The sequence below is a fragment of the Bidens hawaiensis genome, unplaced genomic scaffold (genome assembly GCF_021521415.1).
Source record: "Bidens hawaiensis isolate Kalapana, Puna unplaced genomic scaffold, B.hawaiensis_p1.1 tig00035130_1, whole genome shotgun sequence".
NCBI lineage: Eukaryota > Viridiplantae > Streptophyta > Magnoliopsida > Asterales > Asteraceae > Bidens > Bidens hawaiensis.
In genome coordinates, this window is record NW_027496121.1 from 94734 (window position 1) to 118193 (window position 23460).

At 37.6% G+C, this 23460-nt stretch overlaps 1 pseudogene; it reads right to left on the reverse strand.

Annotated features, from left to right (window-relative positions):
- Nucleotides 1-2582: 2582 nt before the first annotated feature.
- LOC143587089 (putative ribose-5-phosphate isomerase 2 pseudogene) lies at nt 2583-3360 on the reverse strand (annotated as a pseudogene).
- Nucleotides 3361-23460: the final 20100 nt, after the last annotated feature.

Genomic DNA, 23460 nt, shown 5'->3' on the forward strand with positions numbered 1-23460 from the left:
CATTCTGGTTCTAACTGGAAGGGGTCGTTCGGTCTCACCCAATTTCCTGAAGCTAGCAAGCAACTTTGAATTTGCAAGTTTAATATCACTTGACTATCACCATAATAACAGGGTTCCAAAATGTTGTATATGTTTACGCCATCAATGGTCTGAATTTACAAGTGTAAATTCAGTATATATATATATATATATGTAAGGATATTGTCAACTTCTGTTCATAAAGACGCAATTTGACTTTTTAAGTGAAACGAATGAAAATCCTCAAGTCTGTACTATTTTAAGCTTTATGAAAAAAATTTACAAAGATTATCATGGATTTGAAACTTACAAGGAAAGCATTTTAAAATTAGAAACGTAAAAGATAAAATTTTTAATATATTTGACTTCGAAAGTCAAAGTTCCAACGTGCAACAATTTCCTAACCATATCAAATTTTATAACATTATATTACAAAGATCACTGTGGATGTTACAACTAACAATTTGTCAGATTTTACCTATGAATTAGAATCTTGAAAATAAAAGATTTAACCTTTAAAGATAATCCAACAGAGAGGAAATATATAGTGTTTGACTTTTTAAGTCAAACGGGCCCATTCTTAACTTCAAATGTGATACAAAAATCATACGACTCTCTATGGACCTTTTGTAACAATATTGATATGAAAATGTTTTAACTTGAAAAGTAACAGATTAAGTTAAAAGACCACAGAGGTTGAGTATATACTATGTGACTTTTTAAGTCTTCCAAATCTGATACAAAAATTATACAACTTTATTTGGAACTATATTGTTTAATTATTTCCAAACCATTTTTTTACCAAAGGAAAACAAGGATGACAAAATTGTAAATATACTAATATGAAATGTTGAAACTGGAAAGTAACAGATTTGACCTCAAAAGTCAAAGTTTACCTGATATAGATCTTCAAGAATGAGGCCCATCCCGTGTACAAACGGAACAAGTGCATTGCCATCAAACGTCTCATCCGCAATTCCATTTCCGACCATGCATCCCTATATTTTCGTAAGTTAAAGCTAAGGCGCATAATATTATATACACGTGCTTCTATTGTGTGAACTTGTAACAGTCAGATAATCATTCTACCTTAAAGTTTAGAGTTGGCTTCAATTTTCTCAAACTTGTGTTACGTCGGACTTAATAAGAGATGGTTTACCTCGCACCACTTCGAAAGATAATGTAGGGACATAAACTCCAGCATACGACTCGCCGGAACTCGGGAAGTATCTTAAACCACCAAAATAAAAAAACACAAAAATGTAAATACGTTTAATGAACAATAAGATTTAGTATTTAAAACTTTCAATGTTGGACTTATGGTGAAATGATAAAAAATATTTTCAAATACGGGTTTAAAAAGGGTAAATAACTAATTTTGCTTTAACAACCGGAATAAAACCGATTATCAAATACTTAGATAATCAGTTTTAAAACAAAAATCCACACATTAAAGATTATAAAAATAACATATAAAAATTTCGCCTTTAATTTGTTTTCTTTTATATTTGTTCCTATTTTATCAAGAATACCTCAAGGAGAAATTTGTTTGAGTCTAAAGCTGTTTGTGTGAGTCTTTGTTTACACGAGTAGATGTGTGCAAAAGAAAGACCTACAACAAGTGCAAAAAGATAGTTATTATATTAAAGGTAAGAATTTTAACAAGAAAATAAGATAGAAACATTAACACAAACATAAATAATATCTGATGAGTAACTAACCTGTTGGCCCCAATGTGTGCCATCTATTATGTCGACCTCACATTCAGCTAAGACAGGTTGAAAAGATCAGCGGCTTTATTGGTATTATTTTAAATCATTATTAGATCACTGGTTGTGGGTCAAAGAGGCAGCAAAGTGATATGGCGTGATAATGAAGCATTAATGCTGCACTTGGACGCTAAGGCCAGAGTGGTAAAATGCTTAAACAATGTAATGTCGGCGCCCAAATGCTTTAACAAGAAAATTGTGGGTTTTAAACCACAACCTAATGTTAAATGAGTGTGCTAAAGCCCCACCACCTAAATGACAATAACACAACGCTTTAACTTGACGTTTATAGTCCCACCACAGCAAGTAGCCTTAGCTCTTATCAAAACATATGTTTATGATTATTAATTAAGAGGTATAAAAACTTAATGTTCAAAGAATAAAAAATATAAATAACTTTGACCAGTAGTTTACAGTTTACACAAAGTTTCAAAGTACCAAAAAACCTTAAAAACTGTCAATAATCAAACCCAACCATGAAAGTACACCTTCGAATCTCAATCCGACCAACTCTAAATGGTTTATGCATGTTAAATGTTAATGAAACACCCTACATCCCAAAAACATGGTAACCAAATCTACAACACTTGGTGCCTAAATCATCAACAGTTAACATTAACACCCTCGTGGTTGCACTAATCATTTAAATAAAAATAATGAAAACTTATCAATTAACCGCATAAAAAATAGCAAAAAAATTCTAAAGGAAAACATAACAATTTGATATCAATATCCTAATAATATGATTTATGTTAGCCTGACTTCAACCCAAAATCTCCGGCCGGAACAACTAAACTAACACTTATTCCTGACCGTGACTCCAAGCTCTCCGGCCACAATCAAAGTAGTGGCCATGTCAATAAACATCCCATGCTCCACCACACCCGCAAGCCTCAAAATACTATCCCCAGCCGCCCTCAAATCCCCAATACTCTTCTTAAAATACAAATCAATTATATAATTCCCGTTATCCGTCACATACGCCTTCCCATTTTCCCCTAAAACCCGCAGCTTCGCAACACACCGGGCTTCCTTGAACAAAATTTGAAGCTTAGACGCCGTAAATTTCCAGCAAAACGGCACGATTTCGACCGGCATCGCTAACCCGCTTCCGCCTATATAATCCACAAGCTTAGACTCGTCTACGATGACTACAAACTTTTTACAACACCCCTCAATCATTTTCTCCCGGAGCAACGACCCGCCCCGGCCCTTGACCAGATTCATATCCGGGTCGACTTCATCGGCACCATCGATGGCTAAATCGATTACCGGGTGGGTGTCGATATCCGAAAGGGGTATCCCTAAGGACAAAGCCTGCTGGTGGGTTTGGGTGGATGTGGGGATTCCAATGACGTTGGCGAGTTTGCCTTGGCGGAGAAGCTCTCCGATGCGGTCAATCGCGTGTTTGGCGGTGGAGCCGGTGCCGAGGCCGAGGACCATGCCGGACTCCACGAACTCGACGGCTTTGTAGGCGGCGATTTTCTTGAGGTCGTCTTGGGTGAGGATGAGTTGCGGCGGCTGTGACATTACGGCGGCGGGGTTTTTGGATCCGATGTAGGCTAGAGCCATGTGGGTTGTTGTGGATAATGTGTTTGGGGGTGAGGATTGAAGGTGTGGGTTTTGAAGATATAGAGTTGGAAATGGGAAGAGAGAAAGTGGTGCGGATTTGGAGTTAGGGTGGTGGGGGTTATTTATAAGGGTGTGGTGGGGAAGATACCACGAAGGTCCGGTTCGGGTTGATTTTGGTTTAATGGTGAAATGGTGGATTGGTGGGTATGGCTATGCCTATACATTAATGGTAATTTGATATGCCCGTATGACATGTACACGGACTTCTTGAAAGTTGAAAGATAAAAAGATAAGGTGTTTTATGGGATGTATATGATACAGGCTATTTGGAGTTAATTGTAATTTTGGTCTATGTGTAAGGAGGTGGTAATATGAGTGGGTTAAGTTAGATTTGGGTGATGGGTTTGGGTCAGGATGGATTTTTAAAATAGAGGGTTAGGATGGGTATAGGTCAAGATGGGTAAAGTTAATCCATCTTGACCCAAGTAAAAGTTAAAATACAAAGAGTTTCAAAAACCCCTCGAAAAAATATTCAAAAAATTTAATAAAAAATTAATAACTCAAAATATAAATCAAAAACACAAAATGTAAAATAACTAAAATGTCATCGCCGTTGTCCTCAATTCATTAAAAAAAAAAACCCGGTTTTGTCTCGGTTTAGGCTCGGGGTTTTTTTTCGGTTCATTTTTATTTTTTTTTTCATTTTAGTATCTATTTGGTTTCAATGTTTTCGGTTTTTGTTCGGTTTCGATTTCTCAGTTTCATTCGGTTTAGGATGGATATAGGTCAAGATGGGTAAAGTTAACCCTCTTAAACTAAGTAAAGGTTAAAATACAAAGGATTCGAAAACCCCTCAAAAAAATATTTAAAAAAATTAATAAAAAAAAATAGCTCAAAATATAAATCGAAAACGCAAAAAGTAAAATAACTAAAATGTTTCCCCTGTCTTCCTCGTTCATAAAAAAAAACTCGGTTTTGTCTCGGTTCAGGTTCGGTTTTTTCAGTTTTTTTTTTCGCTTCGGTTTTGCTTTTTTTCATATCGGTCGGTTTCGGTCTATGTTCGGTTTCAACGATTTCAGATTCGATTTCTCGGTTTCTATTCGGTTCAGTGGGTTTTGTTTAAAATAAAATTGGATAAAACTTGTTTTATTCCATTCTAACCCATAAACAAACTCATTCTAACCCATAAACAAAAGTCACTAGCATTTTCCCAACCCATCTTGACCTTCTTGCAAAATTCTTTTGATCCATCATGACCCATCTCAATTTTAAAAGTTATTCAAATTGACCCAAAACAACCCAAATGGGTTTGTTTTGCCACCCTTACGTAAAACTCTAAACGCAGGTTGTAATCCCTGGTGGCATTTGTAATTATGGGCCCTATGGTGCCACTGTCAAGTCACAACGTTAGTGCTTCTGTAAAAAGACACTAATACCCTTACAATTTACAACCTTATGGTTTTTAAATAAATGCAAATTGGATCCTTGTTTTGTTTAAAAGATATCCCTCAAAAAGTAACATCAAAGCCGTCCACAATAGGTTTCGAACCCGGGTCTAGCCATACTAAATAAAACACAGTGGATTTCGAACCCAGGTTCCCCTCAACAAACTCGGCGGTGTGGTCATCCCACCAGTCTTATGATCTGTTTTTCACCCATAGCCGACGGTGTGGTCCGTCAGTGGTGGTGGTGGCGGCGGCTAGGTTTAGATTGTACCCGGAGGTCGTGAAGTTAAAGTTGCAGGTTTGTTTGATTGATGCGATTAGGAAGACAACGGGGTTGGGTGGGGTGAGGGTTAATTATTATTATTATTATTATTATTATTGTCATTATGTGCGAAAATACTGATTTACCCTTCATTTAGCAGAGTTCATTAATGGGGATTTAACGAAAAACCTAAACTGCAACAAAAGTGCTACCATTGGGCCCATAACTGCAAAAATGTCACAACAGGGTTATAACCTGCGTTTGGGGTTCCACCATAGAGACCAAAATTGCAATTAACTCGGCTATTTGAAAGGTTAGAAAAGAGTTAGTATTTTGGAGCAATTTAATAGAATAATAACCAAGTTTAAAAGTGTTTTAATTATGTCACTCAAGTTTGAAAAGTGTTCTAATTAAGTTACTCAACTTTCGTATTTTATTAAATTAAAGGTTTTAATATGTTTTTTTATTATTTTTCTTTTTTGTTTCACATTGGAAATCTTTTTATCTTTTTTATGCTAGCGTTGAGTGGCGACATGAATTTTGTTTTTTATTTTTAAATTATGCTAGCGTTGAGTGGCGACATGAATTTTGTTTTTTATTTTTAAATTTAATATAATTAGCGGCTTTTTTTAATTTTTAAATTTAACTACATATATTGCAAATCCCTACCCCTACAGCTTATCCTCCATTGTTTTCTTAACGCACAAAAAATCAGTGAGGCTCGATTTGAAAATTTAGTGACCCTATTTGGAGAAATTTTGCATGAGTGATCTAATTGTAACATTTTTGAAAGTTGGTTACTATTTTATGGCATTTTCCCTTAGTATTTTCTTGTGGAATGTGGCGGGGGAAATTAAATTTCTTGTCTCACTGTCTATGTGATAGTAACGTGGCATTACCTTTTTTTTATTATTAACTAACCTCTTCATACCACTTAAGGGTTGTTTGTTTCCCACTTAATGAGACCATTTAGACCTATATATCTGATTTGCTCATATGCAATGATTTTATCTTTGCATTCAGAGCGTTTGGCTTGTATAATAAACACATCTAAATGATTTTTTGAACCTCTGATTCATTAAGCGAAGAATTAAATCTGAATGACACATAGACCTAATTACCCTTCCTTGTCCCAGCAACTTCAGTCATTTGGATACCACTGCTTCATCTTCCCACCTATCATCAACCACAAAATGCTCACAAACACTGCTTCACCACCAATGTTAAGGTTCGTCATTCATTCATTGAAGACCCAACCAACGATTAAGGTGATTTTATTGTAATTTGTTGTTCAATTTCTATGTCTTTCAGCTTCGACTTATGGTTGAGAATCGATTTTGTTAAATTTTTAGTATTTTCCATTTTGGGATTTAGGGTTCATACATTGGTTTCAATTGGGTTGTCAATTTCATTTTTTTATTTTCTACTGGAACACGAAAAAGGTCCAATTGAATTTGCAATTATGATAGGTTTGATTACTGTTTATGAGTTTAGGGACCTTCAATTTGATTTAGTTAACAAGAACATAAATACCATGAACCCTGGACTGATAATTGAACCCATCATCAACACCTGCCTAAAATTGATGAATCGTTTGGTCTGTGCTTTGTTCTTTATCTGCTATGCATGTATACTATTTGTGTGCTTATATTTTATAACGTGGATTAATCAGATTGATAGGATTCATAATTGTTAGAGATTAGGGCTTTAATTATGTTTTTCATCAAAATGGTGAAATAAAGTAGGACTGGTTATGTATATTGGTGTTTGTGTTTATATTAAGGGGTAGGTTTGGTTTCGCAGTCGATGCTTATAGAAGTTTTCAGTCGACCGGTTTCAAAGTTTTCAAACCATGGCGAACAGTTTGGTTTACGGTTTATACCAAAAGTTTACCATTTTATTTAACTCCTTGTTCCAGTTTTTTCACACAATCTCCTATTTTCAGGTATAAGCACGTTTTTCACTGCTGTTTTTAATCGGGCTTCCTGCAATTTTTTTTAATCAAACTCTATTTTTGGCATAAAAAGTTCAATATATAAGGATTATAAATTTACATAGATATAAAAAATCGAACAAAAGAATTGAAAAAAAAAATCGAACAAAAGAGGAGATTTGTCGACCATCAAAAGTGGCGATGAGTGACACTTGCATTTTCCAAAATATTGAACGTTATTTGGATTGGGACCACTGAGAAAGCAAGGCTCGTGCTTTGGTTGCTTTTGTCCTTTTCCGCACAAATTCTCTATTTATTTTATTATCTTTTACAAAGCTTTTAAATTCAGCGTATCCATTCTTAACGTATTTAGTTTTTAATATTTTTATTTTTTTGTCGTTAGGGTCAAGAAAGAAAAAGGTTTTGATTATTATATAAATTTTATTAAAAAACTGATTGTATTCAAAATAAATAAAATAATTTTTAGTATCGTAAATTACATGGAGTGCTATGTATCTACATTGTAATGAACCGAACCGATACTGACTGAACAACATATACCAGTGTCGATATTATCGATATTCTAATTTTTGGTTTTTGATCGACGTAAAATTTATGTTGACATGTAGTGAGCATATCAAGATTTTATCCTCTAGGTTACGAGATACAACTTTTGTGTAGTTCTAATAACTAGCCGCTTCGGTTCTTGGACTCAACAAGAAGTTCATCTTGTTGAAACTGTTCATTTAATTAGGTGAATAAACAAACGTAAGATAGCAAGCATAAAATATTTAATTTAATCTTTCGAGTTTTCATAGACAATTTTATAAATGACTATTATGGGTAGAAATTTCAAGGATCATGACAGACAGAGTCCCCAAGAGAATCCTCACAGAGCATTAGGACCACAGACAGACATGATCCTCGGTAAGTATTATTATTAACTAACATTATCCTTTAACCATTTATTTGGTCTTGCAGGCAATAGTTAGCAATTAATGTCCCGCTAAAGACTTGGTCAAACCATTAAGGACAAGAGACATTGGAGGCTGTTACAACATAGTTAAGACAAAGATATGCAATCTGTAACGTTTCCAAGATCCTCGCCAGTATAATTAATGCTCATTATTGCTGATTTTAATCATTGTAACTATAAATAGAAGTGGCCTTGATCGCATAAGACACATACACACACCCGAACACACTTACTCATACTCATAGCAGCAATCATAGCAACTTCCAACACTTGTAATCACCATTTTACTTAATATAATTGAGGCAGTGGGATAATTTTCCCTTCCCGAGGTTTTTTTGCCAGAGATCCTCTAAGGATCAAGGGTTTTTCCTCGCTAAATCGTTATGTCACATGCATCATTTACTTATCTTGTCAACTACATATTTAAGCATCCTACCTCACATACAAAGTTTGGTTACTTGATTATCCTTGTGTAATTTTTGACCAAAAGACATCTAGACATTAGTACATAAGTACGACGACGTTTATTTGTTCGGGTACTCAGATAGATGTTGCATATATTAGCCCTTATTATTCAACCAAGAGCTATTATTCATTAAGCTTGTATAGTTGTATTTAAACTTTAGAGATCACCTGTGTAACATTCTCTACAAGAGTATCACTACAACTTCCCTCTAAATAGGTAGATATCACACTCAAGTTCTTTATTACAAGACTAGGTTATTAATTCGTATACTATACGGGTGAAAATTAGTAAAATTCTCAAGTAACATATATGTTTATTTATTTAAAGATATACAAAAATTTGTATTAATATGAACAGATAAATTTATATATATATATATATATAGGATTTGGTTAATTTAAGAAGTGTTTCTTAGAGCGAGAAGTGCGAGAAGAGATTATAACCAATCACATGATTTTTTTTTAATTTCTTATTCTTTAAATTAAAGGGTATGTTAGTAAAATATAAAATGTTTTGTTTTGTAACTCATACTCATTAATGGTTTAATTAATGTTAAGTTATTAACAAATGATAAGTTATTATTATTATTATTATTTATTTATTTCATCTAAAATTTGAACAATTAAAATCCATTTGATCTAAAATCATTTTATTCTAACACATGGCTAATTGATTTTTTTCATTTGATATCTAATATAAAGTGTTTTTTTTTATTTTTTGTTTGATTTTAATCAACTAATGTAGTGTAGGCTTATTTTATGTAATGTAGATAAAGTTACGTAATCTAGTGTATGCACACTTTTCAAATTTTGTATAGTCATAACTAATGTAGTGTAGACATATCATATATAGTCTTGGAAAAACTAATATAATGTAGGCTTACTTTCAAATGTTGTGTAGTCATAACTAATGTTGTGTAGATATATCAAATGTAGTGTAGGCAAAACTAATATAGGGTAGGCACACTTTAAAGTGTTATATAGTCAATACTAATGTGGTGTAGAAATATCATATGTAGTGTAGGCAAAACTGATGTAGCGTAGGCTCGCTTTCAAATGTAGTGTAGGCACACTTTCAAGTGTCGTATAATCATAACTAATGTAATGTAGATATATATAGTGTTGTGTAGGCAAAACTAATGTAGTGTAGTGTAGGCACACTTTCAAATGTTATGTAGTCATAACTAATGTATTTTGGACATATTTAATGTAGTGTAGGGACACTTTCAAATGTTGTGTTGTCATAACTAATGTCGTTTAGAAATATCTAATGTAGTGTAGGTAAAACTAATCTCGTGTAGTCACTTGAGACAAGTTGGAGTATGTTTTTATGTATCATGTATATGTATTAAACTAATATTAATCATCTTATGAGCATTAATTATGCTAGAAAAAATAACCGACGAATTCATTAATGCCTGGTTTAATTAGGCCAACACCATAAAAGACATGAATACCCTTTTTAATTAAAAATATGTCATAAATATGTGTCTTTATTTACGATAATGTCATTTCTATTGTTGACCATTGATTAAACACAATCAATGGTCTAGATTTATTTCTCGCACTTTTCTCTATAATATCACTTCTCGCATGATCCATCCCCTATATATATATATATATATATATATATATATATAAGTAAAATCAGTCTCTAAGTAATCATAATTTTGAAGGAATAATTAATTTATATTATTAATATAACTATTAGTAAATCAGATCTTATTACACTATAAATAATGTATTTCATAAATAGTTAATAAAAAAGAAAAGTGGTTAAGATAAATTTATATATATATATATATATAGGGTTAGGTTAAAATAAAAACTCACTTGAGTTGTGAAAACTCTAGAAACTCATTCTCAACCACATGTTTTTAAGTAAAGATTAAATCTTGTGGTTCACAATTAAAGTTAATAAAAAATGTAAAAGTTTATTTACATTTTCTTTCTCTTGAAAACATATATATAAATTACTAAAAAATGTAAAAAAAATAGCAAAACATTTTTTTTATGTTTTCGATGTTTTGTATTAAATGTAACAACATATATTACATGTAACAAAAAAAACGATGTTACATAAGGTTTTCATGGGTTTTCTCAACTCAAGAGGGTTTTCAAACTATACTTCTCCATTTGTGTGTGTATGTGTGTGTGTGTATAAGTAAAATCAGTCTCTAAGTAATAATATATATCTATAATATATATAAACGAAAACCTTAAAATCCTACGTGTCGCGATGTGGTCGTTCCCCTCTTTTTATGGAAGCCACCAGTTTGCTTAATTTTTAAATGGAGACCTCTCATTGATTTAACCCAAATTCATAGGTATGGGTCTTACCAAAACCATATAGCTCTTAAGCAGGTTATCACATCTCATTAAAATAAAAATTAATCTTACCAATTATTTGATATGAAAATCCTATAAAATAGGGATATACTAAAATTTAATGTCCAATTTAAAAAGAAAAAGATATTATTTATAATTAATAAATAATTTTATAGTAAAAAAACATAAGCGTGTCATGGGTCACCAAATCCAGATAGCTTTCAAATGGGTTATAACATATCATTTATTTATGAAACTCTTTAATCATCAAACCCTAAGTGTATTATTAACTTCATTACAATAAAGAAAATTACAATCCAAAAAATAAATATTATAAAACGAAAAATGTAAAACAACAATTCTCTCAAGCTATCAGATTGTTTTATTTGTAAATGAAGGTTTCTCACGCATTTGACTTGAATTCACGGGTAAATGTCTCACAAAACCCAGATAGCTCTTAAACATGTTATAACATCTCATTATATTAAAAATTAATCTCATAAAATATTTGATATGAAAATCCTATAAAATAGGGATATACTAAAAATTAATATCCTATTTTATTTTAAAAAATATTATTTATAATTAGAAATAATTTTATAATAAAGAAAATAAGCGGGTAATGAGTATCACCAACCCCAGATAGCTTTTAAACCGGATTATAACATATAATTTATTTGTGAAACCATTTTATCATCAAATCTCAAGTATATTAATTATTAACTTTCTTACAATAAATAAAATTAAAATCCAAATATATATATATAAATATTAAAAACGAATAATGTAAAACAACCCCCGTAATACGGGGGATAAAATCTAGTATATATATATATATACATATATAAGTAAAATCAGTCTCTAAGTAATCATAATTTTGAAGGAATGATTAATTTATATTATTAATATAACTATTAGTAAAATCAGATCTTATTACACAATAAATAATGTATTTCATAAATAGTTAATGAAAAAGAAAAGTGGTTCATAATTTGAAAATAATACTAATAGAGTATAAAAAAACAAGTCGTCATCTTCATTCAAACCCCATAACTGATCCCAAACTGAATGACCAAAATTTGATTTTTTTTGTGCCATAATATTTATTAGAAAAAAATAAACTTAGGGTTTTGATTCATAATAAAGAGATAAGTATATGGATGGTTTAAATACCTTGACTGATACATGATTCAAATAACGATAGCAGGGGGGAGCTAAATACAAAATAAAAAATGGTTGGGTGAAGGGAAGCATCTGTCAATTGGGGTGTGTGCTTGAAAAAGAGGATAAGTCGATATTTAAAAGAATCTAAAGAAAACATGTGTTTTAAGGCTAATAATGACAATTATTAATCAGTTTCATAAGTTATTTAAATTTTTTTATGCTGAATCGGCAATTTAGTTCATTCAAATTTAAATTTAAATGAACGCAATAATTAATATAATTATTCATACAATTCAACTTTTTTTAATTATCTATAAATCGTAGCCGCCTTATGTTTTAACTTCACTTAAATTTTCATTTAGTGATACAAATCACTTACTCTATAACAATCATCCAATATTACGAATAATTTTCAGAATACAAAAATTATTGAATTTAACATAATTAAATTGTTAAATTTGAAAAGCACATTTTCTAATTATTAGCTTATTTCACTATTTATTAGGATTCGAAAAACATAATGATTTAAACCGTTATTAACAATCTATAGATTATATTATTACGTTATAAGCACAAGTTTAAATAGCCTCTCATAAAAAAATATTAAGTTTACAAAATTTGAAAAAAAGGTTTCACTATCTAAATATTCGTATAAAAACATTAAATTTTAGGGTATTCCAAAAATCAGAACGGGTCAGGTTTCGGGTGCAAAAATTGACGAATGTCACACTTTACAAAATCATACAATAAGAACATGAATTATCAATTTTATCAATTATCTTGTATAACTAACAAACGGGTCATGAAATATTGAGATTAAATGGGTCATGGGTTATAAGATATACTAAAGGGATGCATTAATAGCCATATGATATAAGCTTGCATTCAATATGAATTTAAAATTATTTAAATATGAATAAAATCTACGAGGGTTTGATATTTTATTTTATTTTTTGAAATTATTTAATTGTGTAGAAAATCAAAGAAGTGCTTGTTATATATGAAAACAATATGGTTGGACTAATAAGAAGATGCCATGTGTATAAAAACTCTATTATTTAATAGTATAGTTAGATGGAAACTATCAACACTAATATATTACCTTTATCTTATATTTATCTTATATGTGTTTAAATACATTTATAACATGAAAATAGTATAATTCCTAAACCCGGGTCATGTTATTAATGTTCATATATTATTAATGTATGGCGAAATATTGAATGCAAATAGTATAACTCCTAAACCCGGTTCATGTTATTTTAGTGAAATAATAATATATTTGTTACATCTATAATCTATCTATAATATATATAAACGAAAACCCAAAAATCCTGTGTCGCGATGTGGTCGCTCCCCCCATTTTATGAAAGCCATCAGATTTCTTGATTTTTAAATAAAGGCCTCTTATTGATTTAACCCAAATTCATGGGTATGGGTCTTACCAAAACCATATAGCTCTTAAATGGGTTATAACATCTCATTAAATTAAAAATTAATCATACCAATTATTTGATATGAAAATCCTACAAAATAAGAATATGCTAAAATTTAATGTCCAATTTAAAAAGAAAAAGATATTATTTATAATTAATAAACAATTTTATAGTAAAAACATAAGCGGGTCATGGGTCACTAAATCCAGATAGCTTTTAAACGAGTTATAACATATCATTTATTTATGAAACACATTCATCATCAAACCCTAAGTATATTATTAACTTTCTTATAATAAAGAAAATTAAAATCCAAAAAATAAATATTAAAAAACGAAAAATGTAAAACAACCGTTCTCTCAAACCATCAGATTACTTTATTTGTAAATGAAGGTTTTTCACGCATTTGACCCGAATTCACGAGTAAAGGTCTCACCAAACCCAGATAGCTCTTAAACGGGTTATAACATCTCATTATATTAAAAAATAATCACATCAAATATTTGATATGAAAATCCTATATAATAGGAATATACTAAAAATTAATATCATATTTTATTTTAAAAAATGATATTATTTATAATTAAGAAACAATTTTATAATAAAGAAAATAAATGGGTAATGGGTATCACTAAACCCATATAGCTTTTAAACCGGATTATAACATATCATTTATTTGTGAAACCATTTCATCATCAAACCTCAAGTATATTAATTATTAACTTTCTTACAATAAATAAAATTAAAATACAAATTTACATATATAAACGAATAACGTAAAACAACCCCGTAATACGGGGGATAAAATCTAATAGTATATAAAAAAAGAAAATATCTCCTATTCATGATAAAGAATGAAGAAACGTGGATCGACTCACTGGTAGACGATCTACTTTCCTCGGGTGTGATTATGCTTCTTCACCGATGGTTTTCTTGGATCTGGGCTCTTCCACCTACAAAATGAACAGCACCGTCAACTTACCCCTCAGAAAGGGACAGAAGGGTCCTCTTTGGGGTAACCCTCCGGTGTGAGAATAAGTGTTTGTAGGAGAAGATAATGTTATGAGAGTAAGGAAATCTGGAGAATATTGCTTAATAGCTGAATACTCTGTGATTGGATGTGATTGTGTATGTTACTGGCTGTAACTGTCTGTGATTGAATGTAATTGAATGTGTTATAATGATCCCTCCTTGTGGAGTTGATGCTGTATTTATAGTGCTAGGGTTTCCACTGATTGGGCTCAGCCTTGTTGGCCTCCTCCAATTGATTTGCGCCACGTGTCCTTGGGGACACCTGGTGCTTTCTCATTGGTTATAACCACGTGGTAGCACATGAGTTTTGCTGAGTTGTCCACCTTTCATTGGCAGCTGTCAACATCAGCATATTCTTATTCCTTAAAAAGATACCTTCTGGAAGGTTGTCTGACGTGCACAATCAAGGTTGCCCTAATCCTGATTTGGATAAGGACGAGGTTGATCATGTGCATGTGTGATATGCGCCTATCCTGAGGATGCGCGAAGTCTTCTCTTTATTCTCACGCGCAGATGTTTCATGCGCAAATGTGATATGCACGAGCATGTGATATGCGCCGCGCGCGGATGCGCCACGCGCAAATGTGATATGCGTGAGCATATGTGATGCGTGAGCATATGTGGTGCCTGAGCATGTGTGATGCCTGAGCATGTGTGATGCCTGAGCATATGTGATGCATGAGCATATGTGATGCGTGAGCATCTGTGATGCCTGAGCATATGTGATATGCGCCATGCGCATAGGTTTTGGCTTTGCGCCTTCATAATGTCTTGATTTCAAGCCTCTTGTCTATATCTTGTGGGTTGACCCGCCTCGCTCGGTGTTGAGGCGGGTACATACCTCTTCAAGCCCCCCCAGTCTAATGTGTGTCTTGTCTCGCGCGAGCGAGGTAAGATAGATGTTAGACTAAATAGTTTGCTCGTTTAGTAGGGGTTTTGTCTTTTTCTTCTTATTATTCATCGTTGCGCGAAATTCTATCCTTTTAGTTGAAAACGAATCGTCCCTGTACGTGGTTGGTTGTTGCTGACATGCGTCAGTGATGGAGACGTGTCAGACCTTTCGTGTGCTCGAGGTGCTACAGTTGCCTTTCGTGTCCCCTCAAATAGTGTCAGGGACACGTGTCGCGCTCGCGTTGGTCCGTACCTGCGAGTGGTGGCGCGTGAACTCTGGTGGCAGCTGTATCGTTTCTTTTCGTGTCCCCTCACACAGTTGTCAGGGACACGTGTCGCGCTCGCGTTGGCTTACACCTGCGAGTGAGGGCGCGTGAAGTCCGATCAGCACCAATTTTTCTCTCTCCTGGGCCTATGAAAGCCAGCCCTTAGAGTTTTTTATCCTTCATCTTCTTGTTTATTATTCAGAGCTCTTTTCTTTCTTTCCTTGTCTTCCGATTACCTTTGCTCTGCTTCCAAATATCTGTTCTTCAGAAGCAACCTTTGTTCGTTGTCACAGTTGTATGTCTGATAGCTCAGACAACACAATCTCCCCCATCCATTGCCGTAGAAAATCGTTAGTAATGTCTACATTGAAGAAGACCGGCAAGGGGAAGAAGGCTGCTGAGGCCTCATCGGAGGAGGTAGGGAGGACCAAGGCCGTGAAGAGGTGGAATGAAATCCCCTGCAAACTGAGGCAGGCTGATCTTGATAGCCTTATCGCCTCTCAGGGTTTCCTCCCTGTGTTTGGCTGCATGTTGCCTGGGGCCGGGCAAACGGCGGCGGACCCGCCTACCGGCTATATATCCCTTTATAGCCATTTTTTCACCCACTGCAACCTTCGTCTCCCGATGACAAGGTTTGTGGGTGCACTGCTTAAGTTTTATGGGATTCATATATCCCAAGTCCATCCGTTTGGACTTGTGCGCATGACTCACTTTGAGTTCATGTGCAAATCCCAGCGCGAGGAGCCCACCCCTCGGCGCTTTCAGTTTTTTTATAAGCCCAAGATCCAAGATTCTTGGTTCTCCTTTATTCCTCGCAGTCAGAAGGTCAAATGCTCCACTGTTTCATTCAAGAGCCTTCATGACTGGTCTGAGAGGTTTTTTTTATATAAGGGCTGGTGTGATCCCTATCCGTATGACCATGCGCTCGATCTTTTCTGCGCCTGCGGATGTGGGTGTCCTCAAGAACCCAACTGGCGCCTGGGTTAATAAGTTGACCGCTGAACCATCCCCCGCCAAGAACATTTGTGAGGAGGCGCTGGTGGGGGTTGGTATGAGCAGGAGGTGGGCGGACAGCGCGACTGAGCCCGTTATCCAAGTCGACGGCTTGTGTAAGTTTATCTCATTGCTTTACTTCTGCGCGAATATAATTCTTTTTGCTGATATCATTTGACTTGTTTTGTGCAGTCACCAAGGAATATATCCACGCCGCATATGATGAGCATATGGAGGGTGGCTCCGTCGCGCTCGGCGCTGGGGAGGTTGGTTTCCCTGATCGCTTTGATGACATGTTCATCCCTGTTGATCTGGGATTTGTCTTCGACAGCGATGCGCCTGGTAAGCCTTTGTAGTTATGCATTTTCCCTTATAATACCAAATTTTGCTAACACTTCTGTTGCGTGTATTGTAGATGCACTCGAAAACTACGAGCTGGAGCTCGCGGAAGAGGAGGAGGAGGAGGAGGTGCCCCAACTAAAGCGTAAAGCTAAGGGGAAAACTGGCGCAGGGGCCAGTAAGAAACAGAAGAAAGATGTTGCCCCTGTTGTTCAGGATCCTCCTACTCGGGCGGGGGGATTTGGGAAAACCCGGGAGTTTACCACCAAGGTTTCCTTGTCTTCCCTGCCTCAAAAAGTGGGCAGACCTCCTGTCCACTTGAGGTATGGTGGCGCTACCTCCTCCCTTCGCGCTGCGGAAAAGGGAAGCGGTGTTGCTCCTTCGACAGGTATACTTTGCTTATCTTTTGCTTATCTTTTATGGTTCTATGAGCGCGATTCTGATAGAATTACTAATGAATCTTTGCTCACTCAAATGTTTGTAGAGCCGGCGACAGCGCAACAAGATGCCGAGGCTGCGCCGGAGGTCGCTTCGAAGTCCCCTATTTTACCCTCAAAGAAGGGTAGAATGGACTTCATGGCGATGTTTGCTTCGCGAACGGAGTTGCGCCAAGGTACGTATTGCGCTCTTTTTTTTCTGACTTTCTTTTAGATCAAGTCATGAACCATTTCTTGTTGTTGATTTTTTCATAGAAGCCGTAGCTGGCGTACAAGCTGCTGGCGGCACTCCTGGCGCCGGTGCCAGCGCCGTTGGCTCTGCTCCTGCTCCTGCAAGCGATGAATCTCCCCTCATTGGGATTACTAAGGAGCAGGAGGCCGTTTTGCACGCCGACCTGGCGGCGTCGAGACCTCCCTCACCTCCTCCTGCGCACAGCCCTCCTCGCGAGACCGATTTTGGCTCTAGGTCGCAGGAGAAAAGGCCTGTTTCCGAGGAGGAAGAGGAGTTTGAAGTTGAAGACTCCGACCGCGGTCGCGCCAGTCCTGCAGCGCCACGAGGCTTCGCGGCTGAGCCTTCTCGTGGGGCTGGCGCTGACTTTTCTGCTTCATCCCCGCAGGTATAGGTTCTTTTTTGCCCCGCTACACGGACTTCCATCTTAATGTTTTGATGACTTAGATAATTACTTTGTTTTTGCAGGAAACCGATCACATTTACCGCCCGAGATGGAATATTACTGAAGACAGCACATTTCAGTCAATGGGTGTGTGTGCGGAATTCTGGGCTCATGCTGTGCCTCCATCTGAAAGGAGGTTCCAGGAGGACCGCGCTCGCGACGACTTGCTCAACGATCATATGTTTGCTGGGTCGGCCTTCTTTGCTGCCTCCCAAGAGCTTCGCTATGATTACGTAAAAGTACGTGATGCTCTTGCGGAAGCCAAGCAAGAGGCTAAGGTGTCTGCTTGGCATCTTTCTGATGCTCGCGAGAGAGCTGAGAAGCTCCAAGCAGAGCCCAGTGAGAACCGAGCAAGTGCCAACAGCGCCTTCGTGAAGCGCGGTCATGAGCTTCAGGCTGCGCGGGAGAAGCTGCAGGCGGTGGAGGCGGACGCGGCCAAGTACGCGCGCAGAGCGCGCGACTTGGAGCTGGAGGCGGAGGCGCGTGACCAAGCTCTTGTCCAGTCTATCACTGAGAAATCATCACTGGAGAGTGAGGTTGCGCACCTGAAGAAGGAACTGGCGTCCGCGCAGGCCGAGAAGGATGAAGCCTTGGCGATGGCAGCGTCTAGCTAGGAAGCACTTGATTCTGCGCGGGCGGAAAAGGAAGAAGCCTTGGCGGCAGCAGCGTCCGACAAAGAGGAGCTAAAAAAGACTAAGGAAACTGTTGAGTTGTTAAACTCTCAGGTTCCTGCCCTCGAGACGACTGTTTCTTCTCTCGCGCAGGATCGCCACTGGCTAGTCTCACAGGGCATGACTCGTTGCGCTTATGCGATGAAATATTCAGACGAGTTTCAGGCCCTTGTGATGGATTGCAACGCTGCCGCGCGCTTGGTTGGTCGAGCTGAAGGGTTTAAGGATGGCTATGAATATGGTATGCTGAAGAAGAACCCATCCGAATACCCTTATCAGAGCGACGTTGCCTGCGCGGACATGGCCGCGATGGTAGAGAAGTATTTGAATACTCCCATTCCCATCCTTGGGCAGGTACTTTAACTTTAATGAGATTACTTTGATTTATTTTCCAAGTATTTTTGTACTCATATTTTTGCTTATGATTTGCAGATATCCGCGCTTGCTGACCAGCCCGACCTCGGCGCGCTAAAAAAATTACTTGACGAGTGCGAAGGGGCTGGTGGCGGCGATGATGGCGCGGGGAATGTTGCTCCTGCAAGCGGCTCTGGCGTGGCCAAAGGATCCGCTCCTGACACTGTTGTGATAGAAGACTCCATTCAAGATGAACAACTTGACTATGGTCAGTTTGGAGATGACGAGGAGCAGGCTGCGCCAGATGCCGAGGGCGATGATGAGAATGATGAAGAGGCTGATGTCAACGTGGAGACTTGAGAAGCCCTTCATGTTTTTTTTTTTATTTTTATTTGTAGTTTGTATCTCATCTTGTAAACTTCAACGCTTTGGAATGAAATTTTGTTTTTTCCTTCTTCGCATCTTGCGCATTCCCCATTCATCTCTTTATACTGCATGTTTGCTTGTTGAATATAAGATATGCTTGCACGTTGAAATAAGAACAAGGTTGTAAGGAAATTATTATACTTAATCCTTGTCATATTGTAAGTGATTTTGCCATATCTTGATTATGTTGACACGTGCCTTGGCGTTTTCATTATTCCTCTTTTGCGCGACGTTATCGCGCATTTATTATATGGAATTATGAGTTTTTAGCCTTTACGTGTCAATGTGTTACTCAGATATCCATTACAATTTTATGCGCGACCTCGACCTGAGACCTTAATAACTATGTTTTGGCATTTGCTTTGCCTTAGTTGTGTTTAGGTATTTTATGGTCAGGCTGCGCAGCATGCAGGATGGATGCTGTGAGTTATTTGAGCTAAGGCTCACATTATTGGGCTAAGGCCCTGAGCTAAGGCTCATAATTTTGGGCTAAGGCCCTGACGTTTTAGAGTTAAGACTCGTTAACGCGTTTGCGCATGTATGTTTTACTTCGTTTTATTTTGTTTTGATGTCAATACAATGTTGTCATATTGCTCAAAATTAATAAAGGGAAGTGTGAAACATGTATGCAAAAGGTAATAGAATTGGGCTAAGGCCCTGACGTTTTAGAGTTAAGACTCGTTAACGCGTTTGAGCTTGAAGCTCGCGCATGTATGTTTTACTTCGTTTTTATTTCGTTTTGATGTCAATACAATGTTGTCATATTGCTCAAAACTAATAAAGGGAAGTGTGAAACATGTATGCAAAAGGTAATAGAATCCACATTAAGAGAAGATAGCGCGTATCATTATTCATAATGGCTTAAAAAGCCTTGATTACAAACTTGACATTTTTACATGAAACATTTTCTAAGTTGTGCCGCGTTCCATGCTCGCGGGATCTTCTTTCCATTCAAATCTTTTAAAGCGTATGCGCCTTTTCCCAATTCTTCCGAGACTTGATAAGGTCCCTCCCAATTGGGGGACATTTTTCCCGGGGGTATCGCGCGGCTAGCTTCATTGTTTCGAAGGACAAAATCATTTTTCTTGAAGTGGCATTCTTTCACGCGCTGGTTGTAAAATTTTTCCAGTTTTTTCTTGTACTTGGCTTCACTGATGATAGCCGCCTCTCTGCGCCCTTCAAGTAAGTTGAGATCCAACCTCCTTTCGCGCTCGTTATCAATCTTGCTCATCATGAGCACTCTATGGGATGGGCATCCAATTTCTGCTGGAATCATTGCCTCTGTTCCATAGGTTAGGCTGAACGGGGATTCGCCATTGCTGGTTTTGCTTAATGTCCTGTGTGCCCACAGGACATTAGGTAGCTCTTCGACCCAAGAATGGGATTCTCCCTCCAACCTTTTCTTCAACCCATTTAACAAGCTTAGGTTTGCGCGTTCCACTTGTCCATTCTCCTGAGGGTGATAAACTGAAGTGAAAATTTGGTTGATGTGCAATTCCTTGAGCCAGCTGGATATCTTCTTGTCAGTGAATTGCTTGCCATTATCGCTCACAATTTCCATGGGCAAGCCAAAACGGCATATGATGTGGCTCCAGATAAACTGATTCATCACCTCGGCTGTGATTTTTGCTAGTGGCTTGGCTTCAACCCATTTTGTGAAATAGTCTATTGCCACTACCAAAAATTTTACTCGCCCAGGCGCTTGCGGTAGGGGACCCACAATATCGATTGCCCATTTGTGGAAAGGCCATGCGGAGGTTACTGGAATCAAGTTGTTCTTTGGCCGCATGGTGTTTGGCGCATAGCTCTGACATGCTTTGCATTTTTGGATCTCCTTTAGAGCGTCCAAGTACATGCCTGGCCAATAGTAACCTGCGCTCATTGCCTTGGCAACCACCATGCGCGGGCCAGCATGTATTCCACAGATTCCTTCGTGTATCTCTCTGATCACATAGCTTGCTTCCTCAGCATCTAGGCATTTCATGAGCGGCCCAAGATAAGAGCGTCGATATAATGTACCATCAAGCAGTTCATAGTTTTGCGACTTGTGTCTTATCTTCCTCGCCTGTGCACGATCGTCTGGTACTCTTCCCTCCTTCAAGAATTCCATTATTGGAGTTATCCATGATGAAGGGGTTGTATGAGTTACAAGGACAGACTTCGCTCCCACCGACGGGTTGCTCATTACTTCTACTCTGACATTTTTGCCAAAGTGATCGAAGCTGGTTGATGCCATCTTGCTCAGCGCGTCAGCAGATTTGTTTTCACTGCGCGGAATATGAATGATTCTGAAGCTGTCAAATTGCTCGATGAGCTTTTTCGCCTGCTCTAGGTATAGAGGCATGGTGTTCTCCTTGGCATCATAAAGGCCATTGACCTGTGCTGCTACCAAGTATGAATCAACATGGGCCTCCAGCTTTTTAACTCCGAATTTTTGCGCGATGCGCAGGCCAGCCAGCAGGGCTTCATACTCGGCCTCATTGTTGGTGCTTTTGAAGTCCAACCTGATGGCGTAAGTATATTCATGATTCTCTGGATCCACCAGTTTTAGGCCTGCGCCGGACCCTTCGTTGTTTGAAGCTCCGTCAGTGAACAATCTCCAAACATTTTCTTCATCATTGGCTCGCGGAGGGTCTACCTCGCGCTGAGCCTCTTCAATTTTTCCTTCGGGGACTTCTGCAATGAAATCAGCCAAGACTTGTCCCTTTATTGCTGGACGGGGCTTATAGGAGATTGTGTGCTCTCCTAATTCCAGCGCCCACTTTGTCAGCCTTCCTGAGAGCGCGGGGCGCCGCAAGACTTGCTGGATGTTGTAACCAGTCAGAACTTCAATGGGATGACCATTGAAATATCTATGAAGCTTGCGCGACGCGTGTGTTAGTGACAAAACTAACTTTTCCATGATGGAGTAGCGCGTCTCAGGATCTGTCAGCACCCGACTCACATAGTATATTGGCGTTTGGATTCCCTTGCGATCCACCAATAATACTGCGCCGATGGCGCGCTCTCCTGCTGATAGGTACAATGTCAAAGTTTCACCAGGAAGTGGAGCTGTGAGCGCGGGCAGATTTATCAAACATTCTTTAATCTCACTGAAAGCTTGCTCGGCCTCAGGAGTCTATTTGAACTGGCTTTTCTTTAAGCAGTTTCTCAATGTATTGACAAATGGGGTAGATTTGCTTGCATGGTTCGCTAGGAACCTGTTGATTGAAACCAATCTACCATTCAGCTTCTGGACCTCTTTCATGGTGGATGGCGAGGGCATGTCAAGGATGGCCTCCACCTTCTCAGGGTTCACCTTGAAACCATCCTTGGTGACCATTACACCTAGAAATTTTCCCTCTAGTACGCCGAAAGTGCATTTGCTCGGATTGAGCTTCATGTTAACTTCCTTTAGGCGCCCAAGGGTTTCTTCGATGTCTTTGAGCATTTGCTTTTCCTCCCTACTTTTGATCACCAAATCATCCACATAGACTTCTAGGTTTCTTCCAATTTGCTCGTTGAAAACGGCATCCATAAGTCTTTGGTAGGTGGCGCCCGCATTCTTCAAACCAAAGGGCATCTTTGTGTAGCAAAAAACACCCCTGTCGTTTCTAAATGCGGTCTTGTCCTCGTCTTGTGGTGCCATTTGAATCTGGTGATAGCCCTTGTAGGCATTCAGGAAACATTTGAGTTTGAATGGCGCCACGGAGTCCACCTTTGCGTCGATGTTTGGGAGGGGGTAACAATCTTTTGGGCACGCTTTGTTGAGGTCCTTGAAGTCAATGCACATCCTCCACGACCCGTTACTTTTCTTTACCATCACAGGATTGGCTACCCATGTCTGGTATCGTATCGGGCGGATGATGTTTGCGCGCAATAGATCCTCAACCTGCTCATTCATGGCCCTCGCCTTCTCATCCCCCATGACTCTCTTCTTTTGAGCAATTGGCTCTATAGACTTGAACGTGTTGAGAGAATGTTGCGCCAGGTCTCGCGGAACCCCAGTCATATCAGAGTGTTGCCACGC